Source organism: Prinia subflava, chromosome 28, assembly GCF_021018805.1.
Source record: "Prinia subflava isolate CZ2003 ecotype Zambia chromosome 28, Cam_Psub_1.2, whole genome shotgun sequence".
Lineage (NCBI taxonomy): Eukaryota > Metazoa > Chordata > Aves > Passeriformes > Cisticolidae > Prinia > Prinia subflava.
In genome coordinates this window covers 2,660,666-2,670,660 of record NC_086274.1, presented here as the reverse complement: position 1 = coordinate 2,670,660, position 9,995 = coordinate 2,660,666, and positions in this window count along the sequence as shown.

The window sequence follows — 9,995 nt, the reverse complement described above, 5'->3', positions numbered from 1 at the left end:
TTTCCTTTTTTTTTAAAGCGTGCAAGAAGAGAAAGACTGAGCTTGCCAGAAAAAAGAGAGAAATGCTTCCAGCCTAAAAAATGCGAAATAATTTCTGAATGTTAAGCAATGGGGTTAAATGTTTAGTGCTTCCAAAAATTTTGGGCACTGGGATGGAATTCACCTCCCTCCCTTGATTGAATGCAGATGTTTGCATCTAGGCTCATCATTGTGGACCTCCTTTATAGTCAGCAAAAAGAAATGAACCATGCCCTTCAAGTGCCCGTTAGTTGTGGCTGATTATAAAAAGAGATATTGTAGATGTCAAGGTCTGACGTAGGCATTGCACAGCTGGGGGAGAAGAATCCTCCCCTGACATCTCCTTTGAGAATCTGTCAGGAAAAATATTTTGAGCTCCAGCCCTGGAGCTGCTGCAGTTCAGTTCTTTACAGGGGATGCAGGATGGTACCTGAGGGGAAGGGTGGCCGGGCACGTGGCGGGCACAGGTCCCGGCTAGCGCAAGAGCGGCACTTGTTCTGCAAAGGCATTGCGTAAGGAGGGCACCTGCCAGAGGGCAGGAAAGCTCTGCTCCTCCAGTGCCTCTGCGTGGGCTCTGCCTCTGAGCTGCACTGCTGCAAAGAATAAGTGCCTGGGAGCTGGGTTGTGAAGGAAACTGTTGCCCGGGAATACACGGGCAGGTCTGTCCCCACTGTTTGGTTTGTGTTTAAGTTGTGGCTATGCCGGGGCTCCTGCTCATTGCTGCAAGCACAGTGGGTCGTGGTCATTGGCTGCTGTGTACTCTGCCACGCTGGCTCTGTGCCTTGCATGGCCTCTGTGGGCTCAGAGGGACTGAGGCAGTAACAGGAAGCTTTAAGCTGAGGAGTCATTCCTGATAAATAGGAACAGTACCCAGAAACAGATTGCAGAAATCCTTGCTCTGTTGTGTCTGCAAAAGGGCATGGGAGCTGCTGATACACTGAGATATGTGACTTCTTTCAGCCATTTCTCCACAGCAAAGGAAGTGCTGTTTGTTTAAAAGTGCAGGAACGGGAGCATAGAGAGCAAGGTGCTGAGAAACAAGAGAACAGAAAGCTGATATTGTGCAGGGAATAGAGCATGCCCTTAAGGCTGAGAGAATTGTGGTGTAAAACACCAGGACCAGGATCCCCTCTCTGCCCAGCAGAAACCAGCACTCACCTGAGTATTCAGAATTTCACCTTCCCAGCTGACAGGTCAGCAGAAGTGTTTGAGGAGACATAGTGGGAGGAGAAAGGGGAAGGAAGAACTCCCATACACAGGGACAAAAATCCTATTTCTTCCTCCTGTTTTGAAGACCAAGACCAGAACAGTTCTTACCTTGGGGACAGCAGCATACATCCCCACCTGTATTTTATAAATTTCACTAAAGGCTTGCCCTATAATTTTGTTTTAACATAATGTACAGTCATAGCAAAATGCATCAAATGTTTAAGGGAACAATACCATACAAAGCAAGAGCAGCACTGGTTATCATTATCAAGATCACACTAACAAGATAAGAAGATTTAGTTGTTATGTGTTGGTAGACCAAAGACATGGCCATTATCTTTTCAGCTTTCTCCTGTACAGGCTTTTCTGTGTTCATCTGAGTTGCCACTCTCCAAAATATTCACGTGTTTTTAAAATATATTAATGGGAACTTGTTAAGAGTACTCATTTTGGTTTAACATAGATTTATACACTTTCTAAAGAATGCTTTAAAATGTTAGAGTTTTTCTGTGTTTGTACTCCAGTGCAGTAGTCCTCAATGGGGATGTCACTGGCTGTTCCCAGCCTTGGAGATGGACATGCTGATGGTGAAGATGGGATAAGTAGGAGAAGGCTACAAGGTCTTTTATGAAGTAATGGCCATATTTCTTCTGTTTTTCACTCCCTCCCTTCAAAAGAACTCTATATATTATCATGTTGATAGTAGTATCTTGATTATGAATAAACTTTCACTGTTCTTGTTTGATAGTCTTCCTTTAAACCTCCATCACATTACACATGCTTTTGACCATGAAATTTTCTTTCATGATCACCACCAATGAGAAAACACTAGAGATGCCACTGGCCAAGCTCCTGTTACTGCTAGATTTTCTCCTCTTTCTGTGGTTGTACCTGGTTTCTAGAAAAAACACTATCCTGTTTGTCTTGTGCCACAAATGTTTGTAGCACTCTCCTGGCAGACACAGATAATTCCTGCCCTGAGGAGCTCTTGACTGCAGTTAAGAGAAAAGAAAATGCTTCAGAACTCTTCTATATTTAGATATATTTAAATATATATAATGTATATATATAATATATTTTCTAATTAACATTTACTCTTTTTGTTTCAGCACCTATACACAGCAAATTAATCCCTGGTAAATTGTTACTAATCCCAAAATACACATTAATCTAATGTTTCCAGGCAGACAGGGACACTCCCTGGCCATGCTCTATCTGCACAGGTTGCTTTCAGTGGAAAGAAGCAGATCCTGCCAGCTCAAAGAAGCTGCTCACCTTTGCAGTCCAAGATGAGAAACTGGCCAAACTTTTGACAGCATGCAATTTCCCCCTGAGATTTTGAGTAAAGGTTGGGCTAAAATCATGTTTCTGAAGGGATTATGATACTTTCCCATTCTGATTGTAGGAAATATGGAGAATAAAGCACATTTCAATTTTTTGTAACCCTCCAGGATTATTACTTTGGGCTGCTGCTCAAAACACCTGAATAATTTTGCTCTTCCCTACGTTTTCTTTTAATAAAGATGCTTCTATCAGTGCATCATTATTCAGTTCCTAGCAGCAGAGCAGCTAAGAAGACTCTTCTGGTTGCAATCATTAATGCACCAATCAAACCTGAAGCTGAAATACCCCAAATTTATTTAAACTTAGCCTCCTGAGAGACTTCAGAATTAACTATTTGCACATTTTCTGTAGTTTTACTTGTGTTAAGACCTTTCTGTTGTTGCATAATGAACTAAGGGACGATAAGCAAAGAGATCAAAGCACAAATCTTAAAAGATGTTTCTTTTCTGCATGAAATGTGACCTGGGTCTACTCTTAGCTGGTTTTCTGCCTTAGTCAAAAGTGAGTGCAGGATAAGAAGACACAGAACACTGAGGTGTGGCTGTACATACAGCACACAAGCATACACCTCAGCTTTCCTGATGCAGGATTGTGACCCTTGCACTCCCTGTGTGCGCTCTGGGATCATACCACGCGTTACCACTAGATGTCAAACTGTGTCCCAAATCCCACAAATGCCTCCAGTGTCAAGTGATGGAGGGCCCTACGTGCTGCTCCTGCTGCAGACCGTGTCAGAGCAATTTTGATTTTATTTCAGAGGAAAACGGTAGACAAATGATTGAATTAAGGGGCTTTAGTTGCTGCAGACACAGGGATTTCTAAAGGGGTATTTTGCCCAGAGAGGCATGATCAGGTGTTACTAACAGCTACTAACTATGATTTTGTCCAAAAATTAAATCTACCTGTTTGCACTGTTAATGAAAGAAGAAATTAATATAGGTCGATAGGGGAAAAAGTTAACTTACCAGCAAGTAAGGTTATGTTATTCCTTTGTTCCCTCTTGGCAAGTTTTAGTTGCTTTAAAACTAAAATCAGTAAGAGAAACTGAGGAGTCCTTAGCTTAGGACTGCAGTTCTAGCAGCATTTGTACATGAAGTACAAAAATCGTGATCAGCACTTGGATCAAGGATTCCCCTGCATGCAACACAACCCACAAGAACATCTTATTCCTTCAAGTAGCTTAATCTGGAAGCGATGGAGGTGCTCCCTTGCAGATGGGCTGCACACTGAAGGCCCTGATGAAGGGTCTTAACTACAAGTCCTGAGTTTCCTCCTCAGGAGAGACCTACGGTGCTGTTAGTCCAGACAGATTTGAACTCCTGCCTACCATGAGTTTGCATTCTCAGATTTGTGCTTCTTTTTGTTACCTTCAGGTTTAAATGACAGCTCTTTTACCACCCAGATAGGGTTGTTTCTTAACAGGAGGTGAAGAAATTCCCATCTAACTGAATGCTTTCTCCGTGAAAGCATTACATAAAGGATGGGATCTTGCCTTTAGCATTTGTTGGAAAATACAGTTTGTTAGGTATAGGTTTCTGAAAGGACATGGCTTGAGCTCATTTTAGCTTCACCAGGATCCTTCCTGTTTCTACCAAAAATAAACATGAAGCTTTTCTTCTTTAGCACTTTTTCAACTTTCTTGGCTTTGTCACAAGTTGTGTCACAGGATGTCCCACATCACCACAACATACCACATCATCACAGCATGACATGGGCTGAGATCAGCCGTGTGTGAGGAAGTGTCTGGGCCTCTCCTGCCTCCAGTTCCTTGTCATCATCTCCTACTGGATCAAGAGTGATCAAGTACACTGGGTGTGGAGCCCCCCTCCATAGCTTAATTGGGGGGATTTAATCATCTAGCTTTGACCTTCCCATTTAGCAGTGGTGTTTTACACCTCTGAAAGGCGTGAGGCACCCGAGTTCCCCCTCTGAGCAGAGCCTCAGTTCTTTGCCTGTCCATTTTCCACATACACTCAGTGTGCAAAGTTTAGTCATGGCTCATGACCCTAATTGGTTCTTCCTCAATTCCTTCCTCCTGTGGTCCTCTTTTGTGGCTGGCAAGATGGTAAGAGGCCCCAAGGCACAGCTCTGTAAGGACAGAGGGTCTGGTCCAACATGGCATGGTGGCTGGCTGCCTCCCACACAGGGAATGGAGGCTCTGTGGGACAGCCAAAGAGCTGTGTGGGGAGGAAAGGCTGGCGGGGCCTCAAGTCCTCATCTGGAGACATTGTGTCAAGGCCCACAGCAGGTCCTCTTTGGCAGTCTTGCTTTACTACATGGAGCAGTAGGTCTGAGAGCAGAGTCTGCTGGACAAAACAGGCTGCAGAACAAGCATGGTTAAGAAAGCTGCTGGGTCTGGTTACTTGTCCCCAAAGCTGTCTCTCCAGCCAGAAAATTTCATCTTGACACATGGGGAGGGCCTCCACAGCAAGTGTGCTCTATCCAAACCACTAAAGAAAGGGCCTTGTGCCAACAAAACCAGGCCAAAACTATACAATCAGACCTCCAGCATGTTTAAAAATATCTTTGGGTCCCTGTACATCCCACTTCTCCTGGCTCCCTTTCCGTTTCTCAATGCGAGGAAGGAATCTCTAGCTAGCCGAGGTTTGGGATGTGGTTGAGATGTTTCTGTGGTAAAAGGGTGGAGCTTCCTTGTTTTCTTCTTTTTCCACAAAGTGCTCTGGCTCTTGGACAGTGACTGTTCAAAGAAACCATGTCGTTTTTCCTCTCCACCCCCTGCCTCTCCTTCCCTCACTCGGAAGATAAACGAAGGAGCTCAGGGATGACAGGGGCAAGCAGCAAGCCTGAGCTTTGCACCAAAGCTCTCATTAGAGCAAGGTGTGGCCAGCACACCACAGCAAAGGCCATCCAAGAAAAGCACTTCCCTTCAAAGGGCCCTCTTTCCTACTACACCAACATTGGGACACCCTTTCATGGGATTTCCTCTACTGTGGCAGCTCACACCCACACAGTATTTAAAAGAAGGATCATTTTGGGGTAATCCTTGTGTCACTACCTGCTTCACTTGCCTTAAGAGTTGCCTCCAGCAACCAAACAACAAATTATCAGGGGCAGGGATGGGGACATGGAGAATACGAGGGTGTCTCAGGATAGCAATGAAATGAAGTGGCTTTTGGCAGCTTGATAATATAATTTCTCAGTCATCATTGCTCTCGCTGAATTTTTATATCTGAGGCTCTATCCTGTTCTGAATATAATGAAAAAGTTTATCTCCTTCGATGGCACACAGTTTTACACCTAAATTTTTCTCCCTTCAGCATGCTCCTTAAGTGAAAGATACAGGTGTAGAAGTTAACAGCACCTGACAGTAATAATGATGATCTTTTTACAATGAAACATTGGCATGAGACTGTGCTCTTGATTTTTCTCAGGCCGTGCGGTCTCACTCGTCACAGCTGGCCTGAATGCCTGAAACCACAACTAGTCAAAGTTCACAGTCAATCCATGGAGGAGAGGAAGAAACTGCAGAGAACTTGCCAGACAGCCTAAGATAATAAAGAACCTGAGGAAATTTCAATCTGCTCTGGGATACTCCAAAAGTAGAAAAAGAAGTGAGATTTGCTGAATAAACAATTCATGGCAAAATTATTCACTGAGATTAGAAGCCAAATAAAAGGAGGGAGAAGGATTCAGAATGTTTTGTAGTAATAGAAGGTATGATGGTATTGGCACAGGAGGAATGTACTTCCTAGGAGAGATGACAAAGAGGATCTGTCTGCTTATTGGCATTTTTCAGAAACACAACAAGAGATAAGACTCTAGGAGAAAAATAGAAGCCATTTTCATCCACAACCTATAGATCCTGGGGCCCCAGAGCTGAGCTGTCACATCTTATTTTTATATCCTACTCCCAGAGTGTGAGTGTTTTACCAAGATGTTTTCTTTTCTCCCATTTCATATTTTCAGCGATTGCTATTGTTCTGCAGTCTCCAAACGGGCTCTGGGAACCCAAGGACAGCACGAAAAGCTGAAGTATGGGAAACACTGTACCCGGAAAGGGCAGAGCAGGACTGAGAGGGGTGACAGAGACTCCAAGGTCTTCTGAAAATGCCACGCCTGACTATCGCTGATGCAAGAGCTATACTCAGGTGCTGTGGCATTTCACAGTGAGTTCAAAACGTGTTTATAACCCTCAGGTTCTGAGTGGCTGTGGTTTCACATGCCTGTAATAAGCCGCAGCTAGTGTTAGCCTGGAGTGAACAGAAAAAGCGATGTTCTGTAATATTTTTTTCTTTTGTTTGGAGGTTGCTAAGCACATACTGAATGTTGGGGGTCTCCACTGCTATCTACTTCTTCTCTGGCCTTAAAGAATGAGCAAGGACAGCAAACACGTGAGAAATTGTGTTACTTATTGCAAAGGTTAACCTGAAAAGAGTTGATCTAGCTCAAACTCATTTGTGGGTAGCCTATATAGTTTAAAAGAGAGACAACCGTGAGTTGGCACAAATTGGGTTATCTTAAAGAAGCATTTGTAGTTTCCACATGACTGATATATGATTATGTCTGTTTGAGATGGTGTGCTTTAAAAATATCAGATAGCAAAAAAAGGATGATTGCTGTAATCTATTTTAATTATGCTTCATATTTGCAGTTATTTCTAAAACTCCATAAAACAAAACTAAACTGAACTAAAAAGGTTGCTTCCTGTTAGCTGATAATTAAAACATCCTGATTTGAAACTAAATATAGCCCTTCCTCTAAATTTGGTAATTTTTTGCTAGACTGGGCTCTCTGCACATGTAAATAGAACAATCTAATTGCTCACTTTTATTCAAATCCACAATTTGCATTTACTTATGTTAGAAAATAGTGAAAGACTTTGCTTATTTATGTGGTAATTATTTTTTTTTAACTTTGATTTGTGTCAAGCTATTTTTAGATAAGAATTGAAATTCAATTAAGATGCAGAAAGACAGTATTTAAATTCTACATTTTATTTGATAATGGAGTTACCCAGTAGCTGTGCAGGACATAGAAGCTGATCAAACTGATTTAGCAAGGAAAGGAAATAGCATCTGTAGGTGGGAATTTTATTGTTTCTTTTTGGCTCATATGTCTTACAAGGTTTTAGAGCATATAGATCTCAGCCTTTCCAGCCTCACAGATAGTGTGATGAAAGAAGAAAAACTGGTCTTCCTTGGTTTTCCAACTTGCTATGAACTTTGTAGTCCTGAGAAGAGCAGTAGTTGTTGAATCAAAATAATAATAAATAATTAATAAATTTAAGGAAACCTCCCAGAACTTCCAGGAAAAGGCTGCAAATTGTAGGGAAAGGAGCTCTAGGACTTCAGCAGATTTTTCTAGTGTTTTCACTGGTGACATAGCTCACATTGCTAGTATGAGATTAAGCCTTTAGTACACAGAATTTCCCACTGATTTCTCAAACAGCTTAGTTTTCTAAAAGGAAGGTCCATTTAGTTTAAAAGCTAAAAACACAATTTAAAAAACCCCGAACCTGCTATGATTGCACCCTTAGCAGTCCTCCCACAAATTTCACATCTAAACAGAAGTTTCTGCAAGAGGCTCCTCCCAGAGTAGGACCCGTTCTGCAATCACCAAAGGCGGGTTTTTGTTGCATGTTCTTCAAACAATTAGCACCACATCAGCAGCCATTTCATTGCCCTCCCCGAGCTTCTCAGGATGTCATTAATCCACCTTCTCCTCCCGATTCTCCCTGCTGGCAACATTTTTTGTTTCATGTTCAGCTGGAGCCCAGGACTTCCTCCACCTGACTGTGCTGCCACAATAGGTCACAAAAGGACCCCAAGCACAAAATCCCCCATGCCATTCAAGCAGTTGCCCAGTAGCTTTCTTTTAGGTAAGGGGCTGCAACACTATCTTGGAGAGAAAAGCATGTGGCTGCGGACCAATCCCTCTCACATCTCCTAAGCAACCACTGAAATAGATGAACAGCCTTTTCAAAATGGCATCATGATGAAGTGATTTGGCAAAATGCGAATATAATTTCCTGTTGACTGTTAAGGGTCCATAAATGATCTTTAGTCACTGAGCACAGTGGATCTGTGTTCTGCAATAAACAGCAAGTATGAAATAACCTTCTTCTCTATTGCAACACAAACCAAGATCACAGATTTCTCGTCCAGCCTGTGTGCACTAAATCAGGAGCTGCTACAGAGACATGCCTTTGTTTCTCAGCCTGGCATCCAAAATTTTCCAAGTTTTTAGGGTTTTTATGTTTAAAATTTCTCTATACACTAAAGATTGCTGTCACTTTTTTAGTAGTGATTTATCCTGAAATCTGAGAGCCTTACAAGAAACCCCCTGACACCAGGAGCTGGGACTTTAGGGCAGTTGCTGTGTGACAATAATATTACAACCCAGAAAACCCAACACATACTGGGTTTTCTAATAACTCCTTTATCTCCTATGACAAAGGCAATTCCTAATTGACTCAGTTTTATTGGGGGCCTTTGACTTACTCAAATTGTCTTCTGTGATATGTTGAAGTGCAACACTGTAGAGTCTTGCATGCTGTGTCCTACGGACCCTGTCTGCTAGAGGTCAGTCTGAAATACAGCCTCTCCTTGCTGCATTCATTTCTCCCTTTTACTGATTGACCTCTAAAACATGAATTGCAGCACTTGAGCAATTCCCTGTACCTTCCATTCATCTACAGTTTTTCCCTGGGACTGCTGTCCTACAAAGCCCGTGAATCAAGGTTGTGTGCCCATGGTGTCAAAATACTATTATCTACTTATTTTTGCCCCAGCTGCATTTTTCCTGACAGCATACATTCTCCTAAGCTGCTCTTAAAAGTTGGTTCCATTTTCAAGGCTGGAAATACTTGGTATTGTTACAAAAAAAATGCTATATAACTACAACTCAAACCATTGGATTTGTCCCAGCATCCCTTAAATTTGCCAGAGACCTGTGTGTATGGGGTGATCAGTGGAGTCAGAGTACGACACTGGCACTGGGGTCGCATGCTCGCCTGCCCTCCTCCTCACAAGAGATTTATCCCTCTCTTCTCAGGCAGGACTACCAGATGTCTGTGTGGTTTAGGCAGATACTTTTCTAGCTAGTCTTTCTCTTTCCCTAAATTTTGCTATCATTCTGGTACTCAGCACCTTTCTTACCTAGCTGGAAATGTTGGCTTTTTTTTTTTTTTTTTTTTTTTTAATCGAGAAAACCTCTAGTGCTTATGGGTCTAAAGGAAAACCCAAACCTGATCCAGCTGAAGGATGTTCCTGGAATCTCCCTCAGGGACACACATGTCCTTTTCTGGCTAGAGATATTTTGGCTCAGAGGGCCAAAAGAAGCAGCAAAATTGGAACTCAAGGTAATGGAACAAATCCATTTTACATGCAAACCTGTGATTTACAGGCTCTCATCATTTAGGCTGCTGTGGATCAGGCAGACCTCTCAGTCTTAAAAGAAACTTT